Genomic DNA, 10495 nt, shown 5'->3' on the forward strand with positions numbered 1-10495 from the left:
CCAGGTACCTCCTTCTCCCTGTACATTAGAGGATTCCTCCCAGAAAAAAACAAAAACAACAACAAAAACAATAGTCCCAAAAAGAAGACACCACAAATTTGAAAGCTCCTAATGAAAAGGCTAAGTCCTCTCAGAATAAGTCATCAGCAGATAAGCCTCTCTGACTCAAAGCTTTCAATCATCTTGCGACTGCCTCACTCTTAATACGAATAAATGCCCAAGGACAACTACAGAGGAAAAAGAGACAATGCAAGATACAATAAAGTGTTTTAAAAAACTTACCATTGGGGCGCCTGGGTGGCGCAGTCGGTTAAGCGTCCGACTTCAGCCAGGTCACGATCTCGCGGTCCGGGAGTTCGAGCCCCGCGTCGGGCTCTGGGCTGATGGCTCAGAGCCTGGAGCCTGTTTCCGATTCTGTGTCTCCCTCTCTCTCTCTGCCCCTCCCCCGTTCATGCTCTGTCTCTCTCTGTCCCAAAAATAAAAAAATAAAACGTTGAAAAAAAAATTAAAAAAAACAAAAACAAAAAAGAAAAAAAAAACTTACCATTAACATTTTCTGAGAAATGAGTTTATATTAATAACAAAGAACAGAGTGCCATTGAAAAGGAACAATGGGATACAGGAAACACTTTAAAATTAAAAATACAATAGAGGCCTGGGTGCCTCAGTTGGTTGAGCATCCAACTTCGGCTCAGGTCATGATCTCATGGTTTGTGAGTTCAAGCCCTACATTGGGCTCTCTGCTGTCAGCCAGTAGCTCGCTTCGGATCCTCTGTACCCCACTCTCCCTGCTCCTCCCCCACTCATGCTCTCTCTCTCAAAAATAAAACATTTAAAAGAAATAAGATAGCTAAAATGTAAAACAAATCAATGAGAGGAAAAGAGAAAGATTCTGTTTTGTATATCAACTAGTATGCCTTTTTTGGTTGTGTTTGGAAACTAAGAAATTAAATACCTGTGAGATAATAAAAATGTATACAATCGACTCTGCCTCTTATTCCAGCCACAGAGCCTCCTAAAACCCTTGTAATTTCCTGGGACAAGAGTATTAGGAGCATATTTTTTTCTAATATTTGGTCTTTGACATCAGTTCCTGATGCAGGGTTCATAAAAGCCTTTAATTGCCTGGGTGATGCAAGCGTCTTTTGTTCTGAGGAGATTCTGGATGGCTCCTGGATGGGAGCTGGTCACTGGAAAAACCACACCATGACTATAAACTTAGAATTTTCATCTCAAGCCCCTCATTCTTTAGTCATGGAGTTCATAACTGATGATGCCTATGTGATGAAGCCTCCATAAAAATCCCAATAATATGGGGTTCAGAGAGTTTTCTGGTTGGTGAACACACAGATGTACCAGGCAAGTACACTCCAACTCCACAAGGACAGATACTAATGTGCTTGGGACCCTCCCAGATCTATTCTAGCAAATTAATCAAATCTGGGGAGGAGGTAATGGGAACCTCTGATTTACAGCCTATGGGTCAGAAGCACAGGCGACAACCTGACCTTGCACTTGGCATCTGAAGTGGGTGGGAACAGTCTTGTGGGAATGAGCCCTCAACCTATGGGATATGATACTATCTCCAGGTAGATAGAGTCAGAATTCAGTCAAACTGTAGGGTACCCTGATGGTGTCGTACAAAATTGCTTGGAAAATTGCCTGGAAAACCCCACATGTTTTGGAAGCAGAAGTATGCTGAGTGTGGTAGTCATATGAGAGTAAAGGAAAAACACAGGAGGTAGACTAGGAGGTTTTCCTAAGTAATACCCCACTCCATCCATCTCTATCAGCTGCACATTTCATATATTATAGGAAGAGATTCTCAGGACAACAGATTGTATATCCGTAATTTTGATCTCTACTTCTCAGACTCATATGCCCAATGAAATTCTTAAGAAAATATTCTATGGTTAATTCTACATGCTTGCCTCACCAGTTGGATTGTAAACTTCTAGAAAACAGAAGTCAAATTTCTTTGGTTTATACCTACCATTTTACAGCACCCAGTACATTTCTGGGCATAACTGGGTGCTCTAAGAAATCCTTTTTTTGAAAATATGCTGAAGTATCCCAAACATCTCTAAATCTTTTAGGACAAAAGAAACAGGGGAGAGTTGTTCAAATGAGTGTTAAATACATATATGATGGTGGATCTATTAAAAGAACAAGAAAAGATCATCCTTACTTTTGAGTTAAATAATGACAGTGAATTAGATGAAAAAAAGTAACACATTTTATTTCAAGGTGAAGACATGAAAACATCTGACCAATTTAATCAGATTAGCAAAGTATTTATGATATTCACTACATAAGGCACTAAGATACATGCGCTGAGTTTCTTCCAGTACAGTACAGTGACCTACTGTGTACTAAACACTGTGCTAGATGTGTCTGAGATAGAGATGCAGAGATGAACAAAACAAAGTGTCTCTCTTCAAAGAGCACCAAACCTAGCAGGACCAGATTAAAGTACAATTTGGTAATCCCTTTCCTTGGAGGATATACAGATACATTTCAGCCTGGAGGGTAAACTGAGTTGGAATCAGATTTTAGAAGCCAATGTAAGCACTCTTGAAGAAAAAATCAGGAAAACTGAAGGGAAAGCAATATTCTGAGCTGTAGTAATAAACCATCCCTATTTGCCTGGGAATGAAGGGCTGCCTGGGAAAGAAGATACTTTAGGGCTAAAACTAGGTAAATTATGGCCACTCTGGGACAGTTGATTATCCTATTAGAAGCAGAAGGAACAACCTCACTGAAAGGTAAAAGAAAATATAGATATTTGGAAACCTAAAGAATTCCAGAGTTCTGGAGCATACATAAAGGACACAAGCAGTAAACAAAAATGTAGGGAGCTAATTTCTCTGAAGACACCATGTGCCATATAAAGGAATTTGGAGTATAATTTTAACTCAGTGGAGAACCATTGATGGTTTTTGGTGAAAGGAGTGAAATGTTCTGATTTGTCTTTGGAAGGATCATTATGATTGCCCTGTGGAAGATAAATTAGAAAACGGAAGACAAGGGGAAGTCAACTGTCTAAGAAGCTGCTATATCAATTTATGGGGAGAAAAAAGACAAAAACAAATATGATAGCTTTACCAAAAATAGAGAGAGGCAGAGAGAGATAAATTCCAGAGATATTTGGGCAATTGAAACAAGAGGATTTAAACACTTACGTATGAAGGATCAATAACAACTCCCATGTTACTGGTTTAATAGCTCAACAGATGGAAGTTTCATTCATCAAGAATGGAAATAAAAAAGAAAGAACAGACTTTAAGGTGGAAACACTTGGGGAGGGGAAGATCATGAATTCTACTTGATTTGTTGAATGTAGGAGTCCCATAAAGGATCCTAGTCAAAGCAGTAGCAGGTGAGTATTTTCAGTATAGTTCTTATATGTGTGACTGAGCTTTATTTTTTTTTAATTTTTTTAAATGTTTATTTTTGAGAGAGAGAGACAGAGAGAGAGACAGAGAGAATGAGCAGGAGAGAGGTAGAGAGAGAGGAAATGCAGAATCTGAAGCAGACTCCAGGCTCTAAGTTGTCAGCATAGAGCCCAATGCGGAGCTTGAACTCACAAACCACAAGATCATGACCTGAGCCGAAGTCAGATGATTAACCAACTGAGCCAACCATGTGCCCCCTGACTGAGCTTTAATACGGAGACAAAAAGAAACTCCAGGCTAGAGTGGTATCAAAGAACAAGGGAGGGAAGAGTTTTAAGAAGGAAATGATATGTCAGTTTCAAAAGCTGAAGAAAGATCAAAAACAGTAAGTCTGAAATGTGTTAAAAGATCTTGGTGATTTGGAGCAAATTAGAGACATTTTCCAGAGCAGGCTTAGCATGGAGATGGTGACTAAAACTTTACAACAGTGAATAAAAACGTCAGAAAGCAAGGAAATAAATTATAGACTAATCTTTCAAGAAGCTTGGCTAAAACAATACAACATTTGGCTCCTGCCTCAAAAAAGTGACATTCTGTTCGAAATTAAGAGTCATCTATCTAGACTCTGCCAACAAACTCAGCGTTTTTAGGCATCCCTCAACACTCTATCATACCTGTGGCTGCAAAATTCTAAAATCAATAAAATGTGCTTAATGACAGACTCTAGACTCCCCCCCAAAAAATATCAATTTTTGCATCATATTAATATATATTATAAATCAAGGTTCAACTCTGCGAAGAAAAAACTAGCATTGCTTAGCAGTGATAAGTGGTTCTGCTCCTGAAAACAGTCCATGAACAATTCTAGAGGCAAAAATGAATTTTCCAACTGATTTATGCAGCTTAAGATCCTAAAAACTGTACAGTACAACTCTTTGGAGTGCTAGTCAAAAAATAAGCTGGAATCTGTAAAAACTGAAGCAATTGCTCTTCATTTCTAGAGATGGCAGCTCCAAAAATCTCAAATGAGATTTTTCTCCAACCGAAATCACCAGAATTATACTTTTGGTAAACTGTCCCAAATCTACCTTTATTATCAGATTATAGAAGTCTGAATAGGCTTTGATGTGCTGTGATAACAAACCCCAAATTTTCAATGACTCAAACAGGAAAGATATATTTCTTACTTATATTACATGTCATAACAGGTCAACTGGGTGCTCTGCTCTCCTTAGCCCTTCAGAAACACAGACTCACAGAACAGCCACCATTTCAAACATCACAGAGCAAAAAGTCTTTTTTGTTCTCCAGAATAACAGCCAGAATAGCAAATGTCATCTTTGCTCATAAATATTTACCTAGAACCAGTCACGTGATCCAAATCTAACTATAAAAGGACCATGAAATTATGGAATTCAATCCTACCATGCACCCAAAAGGTGAAGAGACAGACACATTGGGAGAATTTTGTTAATGATTACCACACGTTTTACTGACTAGACCCATATCTTCCCACAAAATGTAAACACACACAAAAACACACACATATAAATGTGTGTGTGTGTGTGTGTGTGTGTGTGTGTGTGTGTATTAATGAGAAATGTATACTATAGCTTCCAGTTTTTAAGAGTCCTGGGTGAGGACCACCTTTGAGTATTGTTTCTATGTCACCACACTAACATCTTACTTTATTTATCTACTCAGATGTCCTAATCGAACCAGAAACTCTCAAGAAATCCAAGGCAGAGTTTTAAATATTACTCTAAATGGGGTTATTTGCACACACAAAAAGAATAATGACACCCAAGGAGACATCATATCTTTTCAAAGTATGCAACAGAAAAATAAAATTATTTTCTATAAGGATAATTGGATACTATGCTGTTTGGGAGATGCAGTTTTTACATTTCACTGGCAAATGAACACCCTTCTTTAATAAAGGGATAATCAGGATTTATTTTTCACTTGGGAAGACAGAAAGAGAAAGGGAATGTTTTCATGGACTCCTACTGCCACAAGCCTTCTCCCTGAACAATTCCCTCTAGCTATATTTTTAATTGATTGGCTCTTTTCCAGACATCTTTACATTATGCCGTGAAACAGCAGAAGAAATGCAATGTTCTGACCTTGACCTTATAATAAGAATTTCTTTACAAGTTTTTTTCCTAAGCCTGTTGCTTCCCAAAACCAGGCAAGCTTTCTTTTGTTGCAATGAGATATTTCTTCAATAAATTCAGAATTGTTAGCAGTCTACAAATTAATTATGACATAAAATTTTGAATAGTACATTCAGAAATTTTGTTTGTACTCTCATACCAATAATGTTTGTATAAAACATTTTTCCATGTAACTCCTTCCAATCTCTCTTGTTCAGTCATGCTCGTTCTATCATCTCATTCACAATGATTTTTGCAACAACTAAGTCCTAGTGATAGTTCTATGATAACATTGGTTTCTTCTTACTAATTTATTCAGAGCCAATGAATATGAAGCAACCCTCTTCCTAAAGCAAAACCCTTCCTTTTAGAACAAACCTTCTTTTTGTGTGTGTTTATTTTCTAAACCAGGACACTTCTCTGAGCATCTCAAGGGAACAAGTTTCTGGAGTTGGTCTTCCCTCTCTCTTTGAACTTGTAAACTGAATCAGTTCTCCCCTTAGCTGCCCATTTGGTACTAGATGTTTGTGGTTCTTGCATTCTTGTAGATTTAGGCATAGTCTAAATTTGTATAAATCCCTCAAGCTAACATTGAGTAAATGATCTGACCAGGTAGCTCTTCTTAAGGGTAGACTTATTTTCAAATTAAAGCAAAATAGCCAGAATTAATTTCTGATCCCAACATTTAAAAGTTCAATAGGGGCACCTGGGTGGTCAGTCAGTTAAGCATCTGACTCTTGGTTTCAGCTCAGGTCACAATCTCACAGTTCGAGTCCACACCCTGCATCGGGCTCTGCACTGACAGTGCAGAGCCTGCTTGGGATTCTCTCCCTCCTTCTCTCTCTGCCCCTCTTCTGCTTGTGCTCTCTCTCTCTCTCAAAATAAATAATTAAACTTAAGGAAAAAAAGTTAAATAGATCTTTTCCCCATGTGCATGTATTCCCATAGGGTAATACTAATGAAGCCTAAACTCCAGGACCTCTTATTTGTCCAAGGCCCAGAGAAAATCCCTAGCATTGCTGTATTCATAATACTTATTCTTTTCCTTAAAGAGGGCCCCAAAGCTGTTATAAGCTTCAGGTCCCACAAAATCTGGATCTATCCTATTTGTCCTATTAAAACTAGATGCAACTCCTTGGTCATTGCAAGACAGCTAAAAAGAAATAGTCAAAGAAAGAGGCTTTTCTCATTTTTGAAAGAATACTATGTAAAATGAACCAAATTATGGGTATGTCAATACCTGGGAATAAGGTGATCAAATTAATAAACCCAAGTGTTAAAAGAGTAGAATATTTTAAAGAAGTAGCTGCCACGGAAACTGGTATAACAAAAAATATTATACATACAGACAAGCTGAATTATTCATATTGCTTTTAGTGTAAATAGATAGCGAATTCCTTCTTCTTTTTTCTACCTTTAATGTTGAATTTAAGGATTGCAAATGTTTCTGTAACAGTAACCCACGGAAGGTCAAGGGCCCAGACAGAATCAGCACTAGTCAAAGCAGCAGGAACAGCTTTAGTGAAATCACGAAGACAGAATTCCCACAATGACATTCAATGTCTCTAAGGTGGTAATCTCTAAAACATTGGAGGGGAGTCTCCCTTTTAGACTTTAATGCACACTATGGGTGCTCCATCTTTAAAAATGCATATTCATATCACATATAATTTCAGGGAGTTATTGGCTTAGTTCATATGGCAATAGGACTTGGCTAAAAAACTTCTGATTTATCACCTAGAAATTACTGTATATTATATTTTTTTATTTCAATGGAAATGTTTTCTAGTGGCCATATCAATATTTTGGTTCTTTATATATGAAAGACACGTGTTCCCTCTCAAAAACCTTTATAGAACTTACTGCAAACAATCCTGACATGTAGCTATGACCCATATTTTCAACTTAATTTCTTTATTTGTTTACTTAGTTTAAAGCAATAATCTCTCATTTATTTTTGACTGTAAGAAATTAGTTCTGTAACATAAGTGAGACCAAAAGAAAGAGAACAGGGCAGGAGACACACAGAACGTCACAGGATTCACACTGCCCAGAGATGGAAGGAAAGGTAATACTGCCAAGACCAGCCTGCCTCATTAAACTTCTTTGATGTGTGTTGGGATCCCTGTGTTGAATGAGATTTTTGAAGTTTTTATAAATGCTGGAAGTGAGAAGAGATAGAATAAAAAGCTTGAATAATTAAACAATTTAATTCTTTGGTCAGGAGTTCACCTCCCTCCTCACTGGGCTACAACCATCATCCTGGTCTCATCAATGAGCACTGAGGGATTTACGCTCTGGAATTAGTCCATGCTCTATCAAGAAGCATCTTAGAAGGTTTCTCCCTATGCCTGGCACATCGTGTCTACTACCCAGGTGTTTGCTTGGTTTCTATCCTGGTGGAGTGCAGAGGCTTATGCTGCTGGGTATAGACTGACGTTATTCTTTCACCCTGCCCTACTGTTCTCATGATTTTTTTTATTATTCCTTTCCTTGACTTATTCTATAATAATTATTCTCTCTTTGCTCCTGCCAAGTTAGTGACTCCCTTGTTTGGATTCTAACTCCATTGGGTCCCCAATCCTTAAATGCCTACTTGATTTCAGTCCACTTCCTTGTCTGACTCCCAGTAGTACTAGCATGCAGACCATCACACTCAGTCGCATTCAACACACCCAGGGGCACACGTTCACTCACCCTCATAAGCAGCCACACCCAGGCCCCTGCTTTCACACACTCACTCATATGCAGTCCTGCCATTTACAGTTACCCAGCCGCACTCATGATGCTTACTCACACAATCGTCCACAACAGTCCCACTCATTCACATTCCTGCTCACTGCCATAGCATCCCACTCATACTCCTTCACACTCACAACTAGTCAGCCCACTGACTTCCATTCAGTCTTGCTCCGTCTCACTCAGCCCCCCATACACACTCAGACTAGTCAGCTCACTCAGTCACTCATTCACACACAGTCCCTCTCCCTCATAAACTCACAATCCTACACACTCAGGTCAGAGCCACATTCATACTCCATGCCGTTTACATTCTTCATATTCACACACCCAGCCATACCTAGTCACAAAATGTTCCAGTTCAACCCAGTCACACCTAGTCCCACTCAGTCTCATTCACATCTAGTCCCACACACCCTACTCACTCCTGGTCCCACTCTATCCTACTCATTCTCAGTCATTTGCTATCACACTCACCCAACCTCATTAACAGTCTCTCCTCTTGCACTCACACTTGCTCATCTGCAGCAACTCATGCAGACTTTCCCTGTCATATACATGCTGTCTTTGTCTAGGATCCTGTAACAAAATACCATAAATCAGTGAATTAATAACAACGAACATTTACTTCTCACAGTTCTGGAAGCTGGAAGTCCAAGATCAAGATGCCAGCAGATTTGGTGTTGGTAAGGGTTCTCTTTCTGGTTCACAAAAGGTGTCTTTTGCTCTGTCCTCACATGGTAGAAAGGTAAGGGAGTTGTCAAGAGGTAAGGGCACTAATTCATTCATGAGAGACTAAGCATTCCCAAAGGCCCCACCCCCTAATACCATCACATGAAGGGTTAGGTTTTAACATATGAATTTGGAGGTGGGGGATACACTCAGTCCATAGCACTAGTATACTCATACACTCATGTTCAGAAATTCCCAACCCCCTTCACACTCACTTGCAACCCATGCATGTGGGCACACACACCAAGGTACACACACACACACTTATAACTCACACATACTGTCAAGCCCTACAATCCTCAAGTTCACATGCTGATTCCTACTCACTCACACACACACACGAACATCCAGAGCTGCTCCCTCACACCACCTACCCATTCTACCCTCCTTCTCTCACACTCAGTCACAGCTTCATTCACCTACCTTCCTTCTTCCCACCTTCACTGACATCCATCCCCAAAGTCACTCACTCCTCCAGTAGCTTGCTTAACCAAAGGGCTGCTGCACTCCACAATACTTTTTCTTCCGCAACTATTTTTTTCACCAAACAAGAACAAAGAATGGCACGGTAATAGTCTCCTCTTTTTTCTAATTTTTTTTTCCTTGAATGGTATCCCTTTTCATTTAGGTGCTAAAGAAACAGGCCTCCTTGTCCTGAACGAATGGCACTTTAAGTTTTGAATGACCTGAAAAGCTTTTTTGGGATGAAGTTGAATTCAACTAGGAAAACAACATCCACATTGTAGTTCAAAAGAGAAAACTGAATGCAGGGAGCTGGTTCACAAAGGATCTGTATGCACAAAAGAGCTTTCAGGAGACAATAAGGCATTTCTAGAGATACCAGTTACAGAAAGCCACTATTACCCTTAAGGCTGGAAAGACAATGGGAAGAAGTAGTGTATTACTCAGGGTTTGACAGAGAAACAGAACCTAGGAGGGAGGGAGAGAGGAAAGAAGGAAAAGAGAGAGAGATTCTAAGGAACTGGCTCATGTGATTGTAAGGGCTGGCAAGCTGGAAATTTATAGGGCTGGCTGGCAGCCTGGAAATTCAGGTAAGATCTGAAGTTGAGGTCTTGAGGTAGAATTGCTTCTTCTTAGAGAAATTTCAGTCTTTTCTCTTAAGGCCTTCAACTGATTGGATGAAGCCCACTCACATTATGAAGGGAAATCTGCTTTACTTAAAGTCAACTGATGGTACATGTTGATTATGCCCACAAATACTTTCACAGCCACATCTAGTGTGTGACCTAACAACTGGGCACCACAGCCAAGCCAAGCTGACATGTAAAGTTTACCACTGCAGTAGTGTTACAAGAGGAGCTCAGGGTAGAGGTCACCCAGCAAGAGGTGTCTATAGAGGAGACACAGCCAGTGCTGGACACAGAGGCAGACAGAAAGAAACACCCGCAGGTTCTCCCTCTTCTGGGGGAGACTGCTCTCCAGTCTGCTCCAGTGTCACACTGTCCTAACCTA

Source organism: Felis catus, chromosome C2 (assembly GCF_018350175.1).
Source record: "Felis catus isolate Fca126 chromosome C2, F.catus_Fca126_mat1.0, whole genome shotgun sequence".
In the NCBI taxonomy this organism is placed as follows: domain Eukaryota; kingdom Metazoa; phylum Chordata; class Mammalia; order Carnivora; family Felidae; genus Felis; species Felis catus.